Here is a 19,682-nt window from a genome sequence, read left to right on the forward strand (position 1 = left end):
CTACGTGACTTTACCGAAAGAACCAAGAAGACTTTGCCATCGTCAGCCCTTTTGTCGATCCACTACTGGATGAAGGCCTCCCCAAGCCCTCGCCACCTCTCCGTACCCCCACGCATCTCTCTCTTTCTCCACTGCCTCAATATCGAGCCCTGGCCGCTACGCTGCACGTGGCCTGCAACCCAGCTCCATGCAGACAGCGAGGGTTAGTGGATCAGACACACACGCAGAGATTCGTGAGAACTCCATCCCTGCCCCCGTGGGAATCGAGGTCGACATCTCCTGGATTGCAAGGGCAGAGTGACGTGAACCATCACTGCTCGTGCACGCCTCCTCCTCGTTGCCGTGGCCCTGACGAGGTGATGGTTCTGATTAAGGTGATGGTCCTGACGAGGTGATGGCGCTGACCGAGGTGGTGGCGAGTGGCGGGCGAGACGAGTTGTGTTTGCTGCGGCTCGACTGTGGTGGTTGCTCCTGGCGGCGGCCGCGTCTCCGTGATGCCTGATGAGTTGAGGGAGCGGATGGACGGAGGGCGTGGTGGTTGGTGGTGGTCGTGGTGGTGGTCGTGGTAGTGGTGGTGGTCGTGGTGGTGGTGGTCGTGGTGGTCGTGGTGGTGGTCGTGGTGGTGGTCGTCGTGGTGGTGGCGATGCGTGATGATTCACGGGGGCTGCCTGAGTGCGACTTACGGAACCCGTGCCCAGAGCGTACGCAAGCGGCGGAAGACAGATGCGCGTTGTTACTCTGGTTGTTGTTGTTGTTTGTTGTTGATGGGTTCGGGCTTGGGAGAAGGAATAGGAGGCGCAGCTGTCGCTGCCCAGGGCTACTAAGGGAGGGAGGGGAGGGAAGGGAAGGGAGGGGAGGGATGAATGGAGCGAGGGGAGGGGAGGGAGCTGACCGCCCGAGTGGTTTCTCCTCCGCGTTGGTTGCTGAGTGCCGACGGAGCGGAGGCTGCGGGTGACCAAGATCCGCGAGCCGAGTTGCGGCGTCAATTTTGCCAATTTCCACCCCACACCCCCCGCCCCAATTGCTGCCAGCGGCGCTCGGGAGATTGGCCGTGGAGAGCGAGAGAGTGAGCGAGAGAGTGACCGAGAGAGTGAGCGAGAGAGTGACCGAGAGAGTGAGCGAGAGAGTGAGCGAGAGAGTGACCGAGAGAGTGAGCGAGAGAGTGAGCGATAGAGTGACCGAGAGAGTGAGCGAGAGAGTGACCGAGAGAGTGAGCGAAAGAGTGAGCGAGAGGTGGGGGTTTACATAAAGCAAAGTAAAAAAAAATACGAAATGATGAACGAAGCAAAGTGCCGACTGCACCGAGCATCTTCTTGTTTCCACTGATCGTAAAAAGAGAGAGAGAGAGAGCGAGCGATTCTTGAGACACTCGTGCGCAGTCTGGGAAAAATTGCACAGGCCATCTCCTCGCTACTCCGTGTACCTTCTCCACTGGCACATCCGAGCCGCGCCCGAGCTGTGTGCCGATCCCAGCCCAACGTGGCGCAAATTGTTGGGGTTTGGTCAAATAAAATAAAGTTGTTTATAGCTTATATTATTTATCTCAGCAGGAAGCGCCTAATAATCTGCGAGGCTCTATTTCGATGAGCGCGGTTGGCTACGTACGGTGCGAATGAAGTTCAACATACGCACACATCGTCACTCACCCCACTCACATTAAAAGACAAAGATCCCCCGTGTAGCCTTAACAGACTGTTGGAGCAAGTGCCGTTAGCGAGCACCTATGAAGGCCGGCGCGGCATACGAGGGAGTGGGTGGCCAACACCACGCCCGACCGCCTTTGTCTCCCCAGTGGCGATGCATACACACTGCACCAGGCACTCAATTAAGGCTGAGTCGACATAGGGGAGTCCCAGAACCGATACAGATAATTGTCACTGGTGTTGGCCGTGAACGGGAATCGAACTCGGGTTGCCGGGTTCGTACCGCAGCGCCCTACCACTCCCCACACAGTCACCCACACAGTCACCCACCCCCGATTAGCACAACTGGCTACGTACGGTGCAAAAGAAATTCAACAGACAGTACATGCACTTCATGGGAGTACTGCGAGTGTACAGATGCTATACAGTTCAGTAAGAATAATTAAAATGCATTATTCAAAAGTATAATATTAATTCAAATGTATAATAATTCAAATGTGTAGAAATTCAAATGCATAACAATAATTCAAATGTAAAAATAATTCAAATGTATAATTAAAGTGTATATTAATTCAAACTGTAATAACAATTCAAATGCATGATAATATTTCGATTTAAAGCTTTCGTGACTGCAGGGATTCATCTTCTTGGTTTTTTCGGTAAAGTCACGTAGAAGGGAAGTAATAAAATAATAAAAATAAAACATAATAAAATGAAACAATTCTCACGACGTTTCGGCCACAACGCAAGCAGCCGTCCTCACCTGTGGACGGCTGCTTGCGTTGTGGCCGAAACGTCGTGAGAATTGTTTCAATTTATTATGTTTTATTTTTATTATTTTATTACTTCCCTTCTACGTGACTTTACCGAAAAAACCAAGAAGATGCATGATAATAATTCAAATAGAACAATAATTAAAATGTACGATTCAAATGTAATGACAATTCAAATGTATAATTGCGCATTGCATCCTAGGATCCACCGTTGCGCAATGCATGCAGATCAGGAGACAAAACACAGAGCCCCAGGGTCCCAACGATCGCAGCAGAAGAGACGGAAGAGAGTAGGGGGGGGTGTTTCAAAAGCGGACTTGAATCGACCGACTCCGATTGCCACCCCCCTCCCCCCACCCCCGATGTCACTTGGCGAGACGTTCCATTTTGCTTGTGTGGCACGCGAGCAAAAGCGCAGATCACGACCGGCTACAAATCTTAGCGATGGCAACAAGAGGCGGCGATACGACGCAGCGAGTGTCACCGCGCGCGCTCAAAGAAGGTAGCCACCGTGAGCCTCATTCGCAAGCATCAGAATATTAACACTCGACGAGATCCGACGAGCCACGAGTCTCTATTTCTCCCGCAGGCGTCGAGTTTGCTCTGCCGCCGGTGCTCTGCTCGTTGTCGTTGTCTCGGCGGCGGCGGCGGCGGCGTGGGGGGGGGCTTTGATGGCATAGCCCTGTGGGTCGTGGCTCTACCCTGTACGGGGTTCATTAGTGGTGACCGTGGCGCGGGGGGGGAGGGGGGGTAATGCGATGTTATTCGGGGCGAATCGTAGCGACCTCCTGTTCGTTGACAGCGGCGGCCACGTGAATCCGTTCCGCGCAACAACAACAACAGCAACAACGGCAAAAAAAACCCGAAACGCGGGAAAAAAAACCCCCGAAATCCCAGCCACCACCGCTGCGCCGCGGTGGCAGCTGGGATAACGGAGAATCCGGGTGCACCTCCTCCTCCTCATCACGACCGCCGCCGCCACCGGCAGATCCCGCGGTCAGCCTCGTCTGCGGCACGAACAGCGAACACTGGGAGGACCCCCACCCCTAACGCCCCCCCCCCCAACTCCCTACGCCCCCCCCCAACCCCCACCCCCTACGCCCCCCCCCCAACCCCCACCCCCTACGCCCCCCCCCACAACCCCCACCCCCTACGCCCCCCCCCAACCCCCCACCCCCTACGCCCCCCCCCAACCCCCTACGCCCCCCCACCCCCTACCGCCCCCCCTACCGCCCTCCACCCCCTACGCCCCCCTCAACCCCCCACCCCCTACCGCCCCCCACCCCCTACGCCCCCCCCACCCCCTACGCCCCCCCCCAACTCCCACCCCTACCGCCCCCCACCCCAACCCCCACCCCCTACCGCCCCCCCCCCCCACCGTGTCACTCAACATCTCCCAACACGAAGCCCCGCGATGCACGCGTTATGGATTCTGCGCAGGTTCCCGGATGAAAGGCGACTCGCTAAGCGGACAGGTGGCGGATCAGCGGTAGAGCGGGCGGCTCGCAGTCGGCGAACGGGTGACGAGTTCAACTCCTGGTTGAGGTGGCGGGCGGGGCGGGTGACTCAGCCCATCATCTCTCCGTGGTCGATAACGCGAGCACTGCGCTGTTGGAAAGAGCAACGGTGGTTGTCTTGTGGCATCCATAGGAATGTGGAATGTATGTTCCGTGCCAAGGTGGTCTTTGACTCGGAACAATTACCACCGCTGCTGTACAGAGCACACATTCTGTCTAAGTTGGAATCTTGCTGCTGTCATCACAGCTGGGGTGGAGCTCCCAGCTCCTACCGCCCGCATTGCTGCAGTGGACACAGCAGCTCACGGATTCACTCCACTCACTGGCTCGCTCACTGCCGGCCAGCCTCCTCCTCATCGCTCCTCTAGCGCTACTACCACTTCTACTGCCATGGCTACTGTTGCCGTGAGCGTCACCCGTGTGGAGGAGACTCACGGACACTGCCTGTTTCGTCTCGACCACGCTGTGTTCACTCGCCCACTCACCCACTCGCTCACTCGCCCACTCACCCACTCGCCCACTCGCCCACTCGCCCACTCACCCACTCACCCACTCACACCCACTCGCTCACCCACTCACCCACTCGCCCACTCGCTCACTCACAAACTCGCTCACCCACTCGCTCATCCACTCACCCACTCGCCCACTCGCTCACTCGCCCACTCACCCACTCGCCCACTCACCCACGCGCTCTCACCACACTGCAGGTCACCTCACTGCTCTCTCTGCTTCTTCCCTCGCACCACGCGTCACTTTGGAATCCTCCCCTCCCATCATCGCCGTCTCCATCTCCCAAACTCCTTACAACAACGACAATAATAATACGAACGAATAATAACCTCGCTCAGTGCGGCACACGCATTAACTCCGAGCTATTCCAACCCGTGCTGTTTGTTGCTGGCCGTTGTGCTCTGCCGGGCCGTTGGGGGGGGGGGGGGGGAGAGGGGGGGGTGCAGGGGGAAATGTGCTCGGCCAATCGTGTCAAAGGTTAACCGTCGCCGAGTTAATTCGCGACACCCCGTAGCACAACTGGATTACAATTGAAAGAAACGACTGCTTACAATCAGAATTGGTTTAGGTGTGAGCGGTGGGGGGGGGGGGACCCATGGGTCACGGCATTGGTGGTGGTGGGGGGGGGGGTAATGGAGGCGACGCAATTACGCATGGGAGATCGGGAGCCGCTGGACGGATGGGATGCGGCTGGGGTTGGGGTTCGCGATTAGGGACGGGACTACAGGGGGATCGGTGGCCGCCGCGGTGCGATGGTTCTAGCACACCGCGGAAGTAACAATGGGGCAAGCTTCTTGATCAGCCCGCTCCCCTTGGCCCGTGTCTCCCATAGCTACGACTAAGGCCGGTTTCCCGAAACGTCGCTTTTAAGGCCGCACGCTGGTGTTAATTGACGAACCGGGTCGAGTTGCTTTAGTTGGCTGTCCTGCTCAGCAGCAGCGGATTCGCCAAATCAGCTGACTCGCTCGCAGTTTCTCGTTGGACTCAGCTGATGATACCTGATGCACAAATGCAATGTAAATAAAACACATTCCTGCGGAGGGAGCTGGTAGGAACGTTGGGTTGCTCGGTCAATGGCCAGGGTCAACGGCGGCGTGGTGTATTCCGCAAATATGGCCGACTGTGAGGGCGGGCACAAGCCGGCGTGAGTAGGTTAAACGTTGAGTTTTATAAGGGCACCACGGGGTGACCAGCCCCTCCCCACCCAGCCCCACCCTTCCCACCCCCACCCAGCCCCACCCTCCCCACCCAGCCCCTCCCCACCCAGCCCCACCCCTCCCACCCCCCACCCAGCCCCACCCTCCCCACCCTCCCCTCTCCACCCAACCCCACCCCATTTTTGGATGCACGACGGACGGACACAATAATCCCATGTGGGCTGGTGTAACCAGGAGGTTCCTACCAGTAAGAAGCCTCTCCAGTAGTGGTGCGTGACTGCGCTCATCCAGAACAGAGACCGGTAGCAGCGTACAACGACGCAAGGCAACCGATTCACAAAATACGAAGTTGTAGACGTCGCAGGGACGATGCTACGACTACCCCCGCTGACTCCTGTCGCGGTTGTCTGGGCTTGACCACGTGAACGTGAAGTTGCAGCCGTTTCTCTGCAGCTACATCAGCAGCCGTACGACAAGGAGGAGGAGAAGCGAAGTCCTTGCGGAAGAAAATGTAGAAGGAGAGAGGGGGGGGGCATGGGGGTCTTGCCGGGAGTGCTGCTCTAAGGGGGATCAAAGTTGCCTTCGAGATGGAATCTGTCTAGGCTTTGTACCCCCACGGCTACTACTACTACTACTATTGTTACTATGATTATTACCATTGTTATTACTATTGCAGTGACATAGACTCGGTCACTTAGTAGCATAGCGCTGGCTGCTGGCAGCGAAGGGAATCTGCGGCTTGTAGCAGCCCTGACTGACAGCAGGCCACGTGATAGACCCGAGAGGGATCTAGGGCAAAGGTCACGAAAGGGACACGTCGAGAACCCGCTAGTAGGTTCCAGAAGGGGGGGCGTGGCCGGGGGCAGAGCCAGGCCACGTGACAGTATAAGAAGGGCCCCGGGAGGGGAACTCGGGGCTGTCGTTTGTGGAGTGGGACCCCCGTCGTTGCTGCTGAAGATCGTGAACATTCGTGTCCTGCACGGAGGTCTCAGGAACATTCGTGTCCTGCACGGAGGTCTCATCAACATTCGTGTCCTGCACGGAGGTCTCAACAACATTCGTGTCCTGCACGGAGGTCTCATCAACATTCGTGTCCTGCACGGAGGTCTCATCAACATTCGTGTCCTGCAGAGAGGTCTCATCAACATTTGTGTCCTGCACGGAGGTCTCATGAACATTTGTGTCCTGCAGAGAGGTCTCATGAACATTCGTGTCCTGCACGGAGGTCTCATCAACATTCGTGTCCTGCAGAGAGGTCTCATCAACATTCGTGTCCTGCACGGAGGTCTCATGAACATTCGTGTCCTGCACGGAGGTCTCATGAACATTCGTGTCCTGCACGGAGGTCTCAACAACATTCGTGTCCTGCACGGAGGTCTCATGAACATTCGTGTCCTGCACGGAGGTCTCATGAACATTCGTGTCCTGCACGGAGGTCTCATCAACATTCGTGTCCTGCACGGAGGTCTCAACAACATTCGTGTCCTGCACGGAGGTCTCATGAACATTCGTGTCCTGCACGGAGGTCTCAACAACATTCGTGTCCTGCACGGAGGTCTCATGAACATTCGTGTCCTGCACGGAGGTCTCAACAACATTCGTGTCCTGCACGGAGGTCTCATGAACATTCGTGTCCTGCACGGAGGTCTCAACAACATTCGTGTCCTGCAGAGAGGTCTCATCAACATTCGTGTCCTGCACGGAGGTCTCATCAACATTCGTGTCCTGCACGGAGGTCTCATCAACATTCGTGTCCTGCACGGAGGTCTCAACAACATTCGTGTCCTGCACGGAGGTCTCATCAACATTCGTGTCCTGCACGGAGGTCTCAACAACATTCGTGTCCTGCACGGAGGTCTCATCAACATTCGTGTTCTGCACGGAGGTCTCAACAACATTCGTGTCCTGCAGAGAGGTCTCATGAACATTCGTGTCCTGCACGGAGGTCTCATGAACATTTGTGTCCTGCAGAGAGGTCTCATGAACATTCGTGTCCTGCACGGAGGTCTCAACAACATTCGTGTCCTGCAGAGAGGTCTCATCAACATTCGTGTCCTGCACGGAGGTCTCATGAACATTCGTGTCCTGCACGGAGGTCTCAACAACATTCGTGTCCTGCAGAGAGGTCTCAACAACATTCGTGTCCTGCACGGAGGTCTCAACAACATTCGTGTCCTGCACGGAGGTCTCATCAACATTCGTGTCCTGCACGGAGGTCTCAACAACATTCGTGTCCTGCACGGAGGTCTCATCAACATTCGTGTCCTGCACGGAGGTCTCAACAACATTCGTGTCCTGCACAGAGGTCTCAACAACATTCGTGTCCTGCACGGAGGTCTCATGAACATTTGTGTCCTGCACGGAGGTCTCAACAACATTCGTGTCCTGCACGGAGGTCTCATCAACATTCGTGTCCTGCACCGAGGTCTCAACAACATTCGTGTCCTGCAGAGACGTCTCAACAACATTCGTGTCCTGCACGGAGGTCTCATCAACATTCACGTCTTGCAGGGAAGGTCCACGTGCTCGGCAGGGATGATACCGAGCTCGAGTGTGGCACACGCTGGGTAATGTCCTACGATTCCAAATGCTTTGAAATTTAAATTTGGCTTAATGAGCGTGGACGTGAATGTCATCCCGCCCCCCGTCCGCTGCAGGTGCAATTTGCACGAGAGACGAGATTTTCAAAATGAGGCTCTGGAAAGGAAAAAAAATGAATACAATGAAAATCGAAATCAATTGTTTAAGCCGCGCTTATTAGGGGAGATGAAAGCACGTTGTCCCTGCCAACTGGCACGATGGGCCTTCTCGAATGAAGGCGCTGCATTCGGGGAGGGGGCGGGTTTGGATAAATAGTTGTGTGTCCCTTACCCTCCCCCCCCGCCCCCCCCCCCCCCTTGAGACACTCGTGAGTGGCGAAGTAGGGAAGTCGTGGGGATGACACTGGCGCTGCTGCAGTGGACGAAGCCTCTTACGCCTCGGATACACCACCGTGTGGAGAATATTTCCATCCCCCACGTGTATGGAGAATATTCAATCCCTCACCGGGATGGAGAATATTCAATTCCCCACGTAGATGTAGAACATTCCATCCCTCACGTGTACGGAGAATATTCAATCCCTCACGTGTATGGAGAATATTCAATTCCCCACGTAGATGTAGAACATTCCATCCCTCACGTGTACGGAGAATATTCAATCCCTCACGTGGATGGAGAATATTCAATCCCTCACGTGTACGGAGAATATTCAATCCCTCACGTGGATGGAGAATATTCAATTCCCCACGTAGATGTAGAACATTCCATCCCTCACGTGTATGGAGAATATTCAATCCCTCACGTGGATGGAGAATATTCAATCCCTCACCGGGATGGAGAATATTCAATCCCTCACGTGGATGGAGAATATTCAATTCCCCACGTAGATGTAGAACATTCCATCCCTCACGTGTATGGAGAATATTCAATCCCTCACGTGGATGGAGAATATTCAATTCCCCACGTAGATGTAGAACATTCCATCCCTCACGTGTATGGCGAATATTCAATCCCTCACGTGGATGGAGAATATTCAATCCCTCACGTGGATGGATAATATTCAATTCCCCACGTAGATGTAGAACATTCCATCCCTCACGTGGATGGAGAATATCAATCCCTCACGTGTATGGAGAATATTCAATCCCTCACGTGGATGGAGAATATTCAATTCCCCACGTAGATGTAGAACATTCCATCCCTCACGTGTATGGAGAATATTCAATCCCTCACGTGTATGGAGAATATTCAATCCCTCACGCGTATGGAGAATATTCAATTCCCCACGTAGATGTAGAACATTCCATCCCCCACGTGTACGGAGAATATTCAATCCCTCACGTAGATGTAGAACATTCCATCCCTCACGTGGATGGAGAATATTCAATTCCCCACGTAGATGTAGAACATTCCATCCCTCACGTGGATGGAGAATATTCAATCCCCACCTGCATGGAGAATATTCAGTCCTCACCTGAATGAAAAATATTCAATCCCCGCCTAGATGCAGAATATTCAATCCCAAAACGGGAATGGAGAATATTCAATCCCTCACGTGGATGGAAAATATTAAATCCCCAACCTGGATGGAGAATAGTCAATCCTCGCCTGTGTTGGAGAATATTCAATCCCTACGTGAAAAGTATATGGAAAATATGATGTTTTGTGCGTGGTAAATATTTAACCACGCGTGGAGAATTTTCAATGACATCACCATCATCAGCCATGGTCAATCTACTGCTGGATGAAGGCCCCCCTCCCCAAGGCGCCGCGCACCCCTCGCGATCCTGCAATGTGTGGCAGCACCTGCCACACGAGGAGGCAATGTAATTTATGTTCAAGTTTACACGAAGAATATTCAATTCCACGGGCAGCCGATTCGATTCCACCTGGAGAAAATTACATTCCACATGGAGAGAAATTCAATAGGACTTGGAGGCTTAGGGAACATTCAGTTCTAATGATAACACAATAATATATTCAGTTCTATACGTGGGCAGCTGTTCCCACTGCTCTACAGAAATGGCAGCGATGTTGCGATGGTCAGATAGTGCTGGTGGAGGATGTTAGAAGAAGGTGCTTGATGATGATTATAATGAAGAAGATGTGGAGGTGGTGGTCATGGCGAAGGTGGTGTTGGTGGTCTTCTTCTTCTTGGTTCTTTCGGTAAAGTCACGTAGAAGGGAAATAATAAAAATAAAACATAATAAAATAATTCTCACGACGTTTCTCGGCCACAACGCAAGCAGCCGTCCTCGGGGAGACAGCGTCAGCGTCTCCCCGACAGACCTGGTCTTCACCTGAGGACGGCTGCTTGCGTTGTGGCCGAAACGTCGTGAGAATTATTTTATTATGTTTTATTTTTATTATTTTATTATTTCCCTTCTACGTGACTTTACCGAAAGAACCAAGAAGATGAATCCCTGCAGTCACGAAAGCTTTAAATCGAAATTTGGTACGGCTGCTGATATAGATGCAAGGGAACCGACTGCAATTTCACATTCAGACAACGGCGCTAGGAGCGGCGGAGTAGTGTAACATCATCATCGCTGTGATGGCTTCTTCGTATTTGTGGATCGGGCATCGGTGGTGGCGATGGGGGAGAATGATGGTAATCATGAAGAGGTGGTGACGGAAGAGAATGATGATTATGATGATATGGTGGTGATGGTGGTGGTGATGGAGGAGAAGAAGGGGGGGAGGAGGAGGAGAGGGGGAGGAGGAGGGGGGGAGGGTGATTTTTCTTTGTCGCTGCTCTTCGTGAACACGGGACGAGCGGGAAGAGGCCATCAGCTGCCCCCGTTGTGACGCGATCAGAGGGCCTCTCTTCACGGTCAGAAGCTAAGAGCCCCAAAAGCGGCCGCTTGAAAAGGTCCCCTTACCCCCCTCACACCCCCGCCCACGCCCCCTCCTCACGCCCCGCCCCCTCCCCGCCAGGTCACTCGCTGTTGATGTCCTGCTAATGGAGGCTGACATTTGAATGCGCGAATTCCAATTTTTGGGACTCATTTTGCAAGCAGGGTTTGGGGGGGGGGGTATGAGAGTGGTTTCATTGTGGGGTTGGGTGAGAGTGATGGGGGGTGAGAGCGATGTGGACAGGTGAGAGTGATGGGAAGGGGGGTGGCGTGGGTGGTGAGAGTGATGGGGCGGGAGGGGTGAGAGTGATGTGGGGAGCTGAGAGTGATGGGGCAGGAGGGGTGAGAGTGATGCGAGCTAGGGATGGCGACTTGAATGTTATCCTGTATCTACCTGCGTGATGTACACGATGCCGTGGTGCAATGGTTCGCAGCCTGGACTTGCAACCCAGGGGATCGCCAGTTCGATCTCTTCACGCGGCAGCTGCACAGATGGGCAGGATTCATCACACGTGTCTGTCTCTAATCCAGCACCGTGGAGGCAGCAGCAAGGGTCGGTGGATCACCGCACTGATCGATAACACTGGTCAACACACTTTTTCTGGCACAAGGTATTCCAACGGTTTTAATGTAATTTTGGGGTGCCGATTCCAAATCTGGCATCAGTTTTTGTCTATCACATCAGGTTTTTGAGATATCAAATATTGCATTTTCAATAAAAACTGCAGAAGAAAAATATTAAACAAATGTCGATATCTACATAAAATGATATTATAAACACACTATCCTAAAAATACAGCACCATATTTTAACACTAAAGCAGTCACTGACTCGCAACAACTTGCAATCATAAGTGACAGAGTTAATTTCGGGTAAAATCAATGAAAATGGGGTATGCCGATAGCATAAAAATGAGATGTGATAGAGCAAATCTGAGATCAGATTTAGGATCAGCACCCTGAAATTAGTCTAAAAGAGCTGCAAAAGTCCAGGCCAGAAAAAAATTATTATTTTTTGTTGACCAGTGTAATAGAGGGGGGAGGTTTGGGTTAGATCGTGTAAATATATAAATGCGTCGTTAAACCCGCCACCACCCGACACGGCGAACCAGTAATGTTTGTCCCGTAAACAGAACGTGGCAAATTGGTTCACGGCTTCAAGCCCGCCGGTGTGTTGGAGAGTTAATCCACGCAACGTTTCACAATTTGAGGACCGCGACATGTCGCCAGGAACTACATCGAGTAGCATCATCGGGCGATTTAGCCAGAATTGATGATGCTGCGTCTTCGCCGTTCATCGTACACGGCTACACGCACACTCTATATGTATATTGAAATAGTCAATGTTGCGCCTTGTATTAAAGATGCACAATTTGAATAAAAGTGCACGCCTCCCAAGATTGGAATTGCACCGCTGATGATAGACGATGTGGTTGCGTACACAGCTGTGTGTCTGTGTGTGTGAATGTGTCTGTGTGTGTCTGTGTGTGTGTGTCTGTGTGTGTGTGTCAATCCAGGCTGGATTGTGTGAGGAGCTCACAAATCCTTGAAAGATGTGGACAAAAGTCCCATCGGTGAGCTCCTCCGGCAGGCAAGGCTGCGTTGGCTGGGCCATGTAGCCCGCATGCCCAATCACCGCATGCCCAAACAGCTTTTGTTCGGCCGGATAGAGGTCGGTAAACGGGCGCGGCACTGGCTAGAGAAGAAATGGAGTGATGTGGTACAGGAGGATGTGGAGTTGAGTGGACTTGCCGATTACTGGTTCCAGCGGTGTCAAGATCGGCCTCTGTGGAGGAGGCTCGTGAAGGACGCTACTGGGCAGTTGGAGGCGGTCGCCCTCCAACAACAACGGAGGGCAAAGGAGCGACGCTCACAACAACGAGCGGAGCGCCGGGTGTCTAAAGCACAGCAAGTTGGCACAGTAGGGGGCACAGGTGGTGCATCAGCCAGTCGTCTCAGTCAGTCGACCCGTGGCACCTGGGGTCTGCCCCGTGACCTCCTGCCAGCGGGCGATCGACACTTCACGTGGCCTCAAGGTGCACATGGCCTGGCACAAGCGTCGTGGTGACGTCACCGCCACTTAGTGGCGAATGGCGGTTGTTGTTGTGTGTGGCTTCGTGTGTGTATCATCACCCTCCGCCCCCTCCCAGGTCCCACCCGCCCGCGCCCCTCACTCCGCAATCACGCGGCGGTGTTTGTCACCGCGCTACGAACCAGGCAGCCGCAGTTCCATCACTCATTGGCTCCAATCCGCTTTGATGCCTCTCGCGACACGTGCCAGCCATCGTCCAGTCCCCCCCCCCCACTCTCCCACCCCCCCCACTCCCCCCCCCACAAGCCCGCTTTACTTATCTCTAGACGGCGTGCAACGACGACCTGTGCTGGCCTGCGGTGTGGCGTCGCTCGTGCGTGACATCTCATCCCTGATGAGTGGAGCAGCTCAAGGCGGACGGAGCTTCCTCGCCTCGACTCACTCTCAACGTCGAGAGCAGCAGGGGAGGGAGGGGGGAGGGAGGGGGAGGGGGTGGAGGGGGGATTGGCGGGGGTGGAGGGGGGAGGAGGGGGTGGAGGGGGGTGGAGGGGGGGGAGGGGGAGGAGGGGTGGAGGGGAGGAGGGGGAGGAAGAGGAGGAGGGGGAGGAGGGGGGGGGTGGGGAGGAGGGGGGAGGTGGGGGCCACGGTGATGACCGAGAGAGAGGGGGAGAGGAGAGACGGAGCTTCGTGACCCGAGGCGGTCATTCAACTCAGATTCCCCAAAATATCTGATGGCGAATCCCCACGAGGAGGGCAAGAGCAGAATTCCCACAGGGTAGAGTTGAAGGTGGGGGGAGGGGGGTGGTGAAGGGCTCGTAGAAGGCACCGGCTAACGGCGGCCACTTTCATTCTCTCACCGGCGCCCAGGCAGCCGCGTGGCCAAGTGTCCGTGATGAGACGGAGAGGCGGACGGCGAGATGCAGCGAGAACGAGTGGGGACAGCGGGGGGGGGGCAGGGCGATCATCTCCAACACGAAACGACCCCACGCACACAGAGAGAGAGAAGCTCACGCAATCACAGTCACACAGTCACACAGAGACAATTAGACTCAGCCTTACACGAGTGCCGTGGGCTCGCTGACAGCACTTGCCAACAGCGCCCGAACAGTCTGTGCAGGCTATACGGGGGATATTTATCTTTACATGACGTGCCACAGACAAAGATCCCCCGTATAGCCTCGACACACTTTTGGCTTTTGGGGCAAGTGCTGTTAGCGAGCAGCGATGAGCACACGAGGAGGGGGGTGGGGGTTGAGTGTGGCCAGCACCACGCCCGACCACCTTTGTCACCCTAGTGGCGATGTTTACACACCGCCACACACACCCACACACGCTATGGGGGGGCACAGGACTCGGAACCAAGCCTGGTGATTGTTATTCCTCGCTGTGCCACGATTGGTGAAATTACGTCTCATTACACAGCATTTAGACTCGATTACCCCCCCCCCCCCCTCCTGTAGGCGCGCGAGATGAAAATTGGCTCGGCGCAAATCCGTGGCGGCGGCGGAGGCGTTTCCAGCAATTTAATGACACGCCCGAGTGACAGGCCATTCCGTCCGTCCGAATGACGGTTCCGTTCATTTTCCCGCATTTCTCGAGGTGAAGCCATCATCATCATCAGCGTCATCGTCACCACCACCACCTCCACCATCATCATCATTGACCTCAGTGTCGCTCAGCCAGGCAAGAGCCCGCTGAGACGAATGGGGGTGTTCTCTCTTTCAAAAGAGAGGATCGCGACGGCTTCAACTCTCCCGGTGCGCGTGCAACGTAGGTCCAATGTTGCTGAACGTTGGGGCAACGTTGGTGGACGTTGGCTCAACGTTCGCCAAACGTTTGCCCAAATTTGGTCGAACATTCGTTGATCAAACATCAGGATAACGTTGACCGAAGTTCCACCAACGTTGGATGAACGTTGGGCGAACGTTGGGATAACGTTGTCCCAACGTCCACCAACGTTGGGTGAACGTTGGGCGAACATTGAGTCAACGTTGCCCCAAAGTCCTTTGTTTACGAGGCTCGGCCGCACGTTGGAATGCCGGCGACATATCTTCCCATGTGCTGGATGATGCAACCACTGGCAGAGTGGACTCCAAGTCACTCGCTCGGTCAAGTCGGCCTCTCCCACAGTCGCTCTCCCGTCGCTACCACACACACCATGGCCTCTGCTTCCACGGCATCGTGAGCGGAACGCGCGACACGCTGAAGCTTCACGAGCCGCTCGTTACTCACCCCGGTGAGAGTCGAACATTCATCGATCATCCCCCACAAGCTGCACCGCCCCATCCCCCCCCCACAGCGCCCTCCAGCTACCCCGAGTTTTGTCAGCCTGTGACTTCCCACTGCTGGGCAAAGCCCCCCCTCCTACCCCCCCCCCCCCATTCCTCCCTCTCCGCAATTGCTCCCATCCAGCCGTGACCTCTAACCTCTGTGAGTGTCGTCTCCCTCGCCTCTCGTCCGCCGTTCTTCCCTTGATGCGCGCCGGCCAACACTGCCCCATTGACCTCCTTGGCTTCAACGACGGCAGCATCAGAGGTGATGTTTGATATCGTCCCTACTCGTTCGCTCCTTGACCGCTCTCGTCCACTTACTCCTCAAACGCATTGATTTGCCGTAGATACAGGCTTTTTTTGGGGGGTCTACTTTTCAAGCCTACAGGCAGGCCATGTATGTCGGCGTCACGATCCAAATTCGACAAATTTGATCGTCGCGTTTACTTAACAATGACTTAACTTGACAATTTCCACGAATAAGCTCGCCCCAACTCCAAGCGTCAGACTAAGGCCCAATTGCAGTCGGGTCTCATGGCATGGGAGACACAAGATGCGATGCAATGTGCTTTGAGACTAAAAACTAAACTCTTTTTTTTATTTTACCAAGTAAGGCCCACTTAGCCATGTAGCTCTTTTTCAGAAGCGGCCTAGCCATCACAAATGATAGCTCAACGAAGTGGCTTATCACGTGGACATTTATAGCAGCCAAAGACTCTAAACGCGTGATGTTGTTTCTTAATGTGGAGTGAAAAGCCGGAGGACCCGGAGAAAATTCCACTCGATCACGGGGAGCGAGACACGCAAACTCCAAATATACAGCAGGCGTCGGGGTTCTGGAGACCTCCTGCATACCAGGCGAGGTAGTTAACATCTCGCCACCGTGACGCCCACGATGGCGAAATGCTTAGGGCATCGAAGTAATTGAACTTAATTAATGCAAATCCCCAATTCTTGTCAATCGCTCGATCCGGGTTAAGTTACGTTGGGAAAGAACAGCCTCCCTCACACCCGCCCTCCCCCATAACCATGGAAACCCGTGAATAGAAACGAGTTCTTGATATACTTAACCTCATTAACTTAATTAATTAATTAACTTAATTAATTGACTTGATTAAATTCGCATTTTGTTTGGCCGCTCACTGAAACGCCCCCCAGCATCTCGAAGCGCCCCACGTGAAATGGCACCTCCAATCATTCCGATGTTCAGCCTTGTCCGTGTGGTGTTGGTATTCCCTCCCTCCCTCTCTCTCCCCTCTTGCTGCTTCACACGCTTCCTTTGGGATGTCCGGCGTTCTCCCATTGTTAAAAACAAAACACGCTCTGGAACTGGCATGGAGCATAACATCTCAATGCTGAAACAAAAATCACCTTCTTATCTTATCGCATCTTGAGATATATGGCTTTAATGCAAGGCGCTTTACACCAATTATACAATTTTAAAACTTAACAATTTTTTTTGTATTTTACCAGGTAAGGCCCACTGAGCTATATAGGTTTATTTCAGAAGCGACCTGGCTATCACTAATGATAGCCCAATGAAGCGGCTTATCACGTGGAAATGTTTAGCAGCCAAATACTCGAAACGCGTGATGTTGATCCTAAATGTCGAGGGAAAAACCGGAGGACCCCGAGAAAAATCGACGCGACCACGGGGAGAAAAAACAAATATATCGCAGCAAGCGTCAGGGTCGGGTTCGAACCCACGACCTCCTGTACACCAGGCGAGGTAGTTAACATCTCCTAGCCACAGTGATGATGATGAGAGAAAGACACCGCGAACTCCAAATATACAGCAGCAGGCGTCAGGCTCGGGATCGAACCCACGACCTCCTGTACACCGGGCAAGGTCGTTAACATCTCCTAGTCACAGTGATGATGATGAGAGAAAGACACCGCGAACTCCAAATATACAGCAGCAGGCGTCAGGCTCGGGTTCGAACCCACGACCTCATGCACACCGGGCGAGGTAGTTAACATCTCCTAGCCACAGTGATGATGATGAGAGAAAGACACTGCGAACTCCAAATATACAGCAGCAGGCATCAGGCTCGGGATCGAACCCACGACCTCCTGTACACCGGGCGAGGTCGTTAACATCTACTAGCCACAGTGATGATGATGAGAGAAAGACACCGCGAACTCCAAATATACAGCAGCAGGCATCAGGGTCGGGATCGAACCCACGACCTCCTGCACACCGGGCGAGGTCGTTAACATCTCCTAGCCACAGTGATGATGATGATGAGAGAAAGACACCGCGAACTCCAAATATACAGCAGCAGGCATCAGGGTCGGGATCGAACCCACGACCGCCTGTACACCGGGCGAGGTCGTTAACATCTCCTAACCACTGTGATGATGATGATGAGAAAAAGACACCGCGAACTCCAAATATACAGCAGCAGCCATCAGGCTCGGGTTCGAACCCACGATCTCCTGAACACCAGGCGAGGTCGTTAACATCTCCTAGCCACAGTGATGATGATGAGAGAAAGACACCGCGAACTCCAAATATACAGCAGCAGGCGTCAGGCTCGGGATCGAACCCACGACCTCCTGTACACCGGGCAAGGTCGTTAACATCTCCTAGCCACAGTGATGATGATGAGAGAAAGACACCGCGAACTCCAAATATACAGCAGCAGGCATCGTCAGGGTCGGGATCGAACCCACGACCTCCTGTACACCTGGCGAGGTAGTTAACATCTCCTAGCCACAGTGATGATGATGATGATGAGAGAAAGACACCGCGAACTCCAAATATACAGCAGCAGGCATCGTCAGGGTCGGGATCGAACCCACGACCTCCTGCACACCGGGCGAGGTCGTTAACATCTCCTAGCCACAGTGATGATGATGAGAGAAAGACACCGCGAACTCCAAATATACAGCAGCAGGCATCGTCAGGGTCGGGATCGAACCCACGACCTCCTGAACACCGGGCGAGGTAGTTAACATTCATAGCCACAGTGATGATGATGAGAGAAAGACACCGCGAACTCCAAATATACAGCAGCAGGCATCGTCAGGGTCGGGATCGAACCCACGACCTCCTGTACACCAGGCGAGGTCGTTAACATCTCCTAGCCACAGTGATGATGATGAGAGAAAGACACCGCGAACTCCAAATATACAGCAGCAGGCATCGTCAGGGTCGGGATCGAACCCACGACCTCCTGTACACCAGGCGAGGTCGTTAACATCTCCTAGCCACAGTGATGATGATGATGATGATGAGAAAAAGACACCGCGAACTCCAAATATACAGCAGCAGTCGTCAGGCTCGGGATCGAACCCACGACCTCCTGAACACCGGGCGAGGTCGTCAACATCTCCTAGCCACAGTGATGATGATGAGAGAAAGACACCGCGAACTCCAAATATACAGCAGCAGGCGTCAGGCTCGGGTTCGAACCCACGACCTCCTGCACACCGGGCGAGGTAGTCAACATCTCCTAGCCACGCTGGCGTCCGGAGGAAACCCCCCGCAGACCAGGGGGGTGGGGCGGGGGTGGGGGGAGAGCACGTGACGTGTCACCCCTGCGGGGAGCCGGGGTTCACGTGAGATGTAAGCGGAGTTGATTTCACAGCTGCTCATTACGGTCATCCCTCCGGGGTCAGTGACCCCGTAATTGGCGTCACGTGGCTCGCGCGAGGCCCATTTGCGGGAACACGCGTGGGCGTTATTCTGATTGCTGATGCTGGTTGCTGCTTGTTGGTGGTGGTGATGATGGTTGGTGGTTGGTGGTGGTTGTGCTATTTATTTATTTAGCTTTATTTATTTACTTGGTGATTTTTTTACCTTTTCTATGCTTTGCGCTCCTAACGGTTTTTTGTTTGTATTGTTTATTATTGTAAATTTTCTGATCCGCCCCGACTGAACATCTGTGAAAAAGAGGTTCATAGGTTATCGGATTCCTCTCGCAGTCTAAATGAAAATGATGATTCTGTGCGAAAGAGTTTCATGGCTCATTGGATTTCTGCGGGATACATAAAGACTCTGATTCTGACATGGTAGGCCACTGCGCTACGAAGCCGGCGAGCCGAGATCAATTTTCGGTCACGGCCAACACCAGTGGCGATTATATGAAGCGGTCCCTTAGGTCGACTCAGCCTCAAATGAGTACCTGGTGCGGTGTGTAAACATCGCCACTTGGGATACAAAAGTGGCCGGAAGTGGTGTTGGCCACCCACCCCCTCGTGTACCGTTCCGGCCTTCATAGGTGCTCGCTAACAGCACTTGCCCCTACAGTTTGTTAAGGCTATACGGGGGGTTTTTGTATTTGTCCTTGGTGGTGGTGAATGTGATACAGGTGGTAGTAGTTGTTGCTGTGACCTAAATGGTGGTGGTTGTTGTGATGCTGGTGGTTGTTGTTGTTGTAA

General features: G+C 53.7%; 1 long non-coding RNA gene across 1 annotated transcript; it reads right to left on the reverse strand.

The window, feature by feature from the left end:
• Positions 1 to 11,473, reverse strand: LOC144732000 (uncharacterized). Its single transcript, XR_013588141.1, has 3 exons — positions 11,390 to 11,473; positions 684 to 820; positions 1 to 498 (listed from the first exon to the last, which is right to left on the reverse strand). It is a non-coding gene; the product is annotated as an uncharacterized LOC144732000 (long non-coding RNA).
• Between the last annotated feature and the right edge of the window lie 8,209 nt (positions 11,474 to 19,682).

This window comes from Lampetra planeri, chromosome 41 (assembly GCF_965212315.1).
Source record: "Lampetra planeri chromosome 41, kcLamPlan1.2.h2, whole genome shotgun sequence".
NCBI classification, from domain to species: domain Eukaryota; kingdom Metazoa; phylum Chordata; class Hyperoartia; order Petromyzontiformes; family Petromyzontidae; genus Lampetra; species Lampetra planeri.